A 694-nucleotide genomic window follows, 5' to 3' on the forward strand; every position below is an offset into this window, starting at 1 on the left:
CACCACTGAACCAGGAAGAAATTGATTCCCTGAACAGACCAATAGCAAGCTCCAAAATTGAATCAGTAATAAATAGCCTACCAATAAAAAAAGCAGCCCAGGACCAGATTGATTCACAACTGAATTCTATCAGATGTACAAAGAAGAGCTGGTACCAGTCCTACTGAAACTAGTCCAAAAAATTGAGGAAAAGGGACTCCTCACCAACTCATTCTATGAGGCTCTATGAGGCCAGCATCTTCCTGATACCAAAACCTGGCAAAGATGCAATAAAATAAGAAACTTCAAGCCAATATCTTTGAACATTGATGCAAAAATCCTCAACAATATACTTGCAAACTGAATCCAACAGCACATGAGAAAGCTAATTCACCACGATCAAGTAAACTTCACACCCAGGATGCAAGGTTTGTTTGACATACACAAACCAATACATGTGACTCATCACTTAAACAGAACTAAAGACAAAAACCACGTGTTTACCTCAATATATGTAGAAAAGGCTTTTGAGAAAATTCAACATCTCTTCATGTAAAAACCTCTCAATAAACTAGGTATTGAAGGAACATATCTCAAAATAATTAGAGCTATCTATGACAAACCCACAGCCAACATCACACTGAATGGGGAAATGCTAAGCATTCCCTTGAAAACTGGCACAAGACAAGGATGCCCTCTCTTACCACTTCCATTC

The sequence above is a fragment of the Gorilla gorilla genome, chromosome 11 (genome assembly GCF_029281585.2).
Source record: "Gorilla gorilla gorilla isolate KB3781 chromosome 11, NHGRI_mGorGor1-v2.1_pri, whole genome shotgun sequence".
In the NCBI taxonomy this organism is placed as follows: domain Eukaryota; kingdom Metazoa; phylum Chordata; class Mammalia; order Primates; family Hominidae; genus Gorilla; species Gorilla gorilla.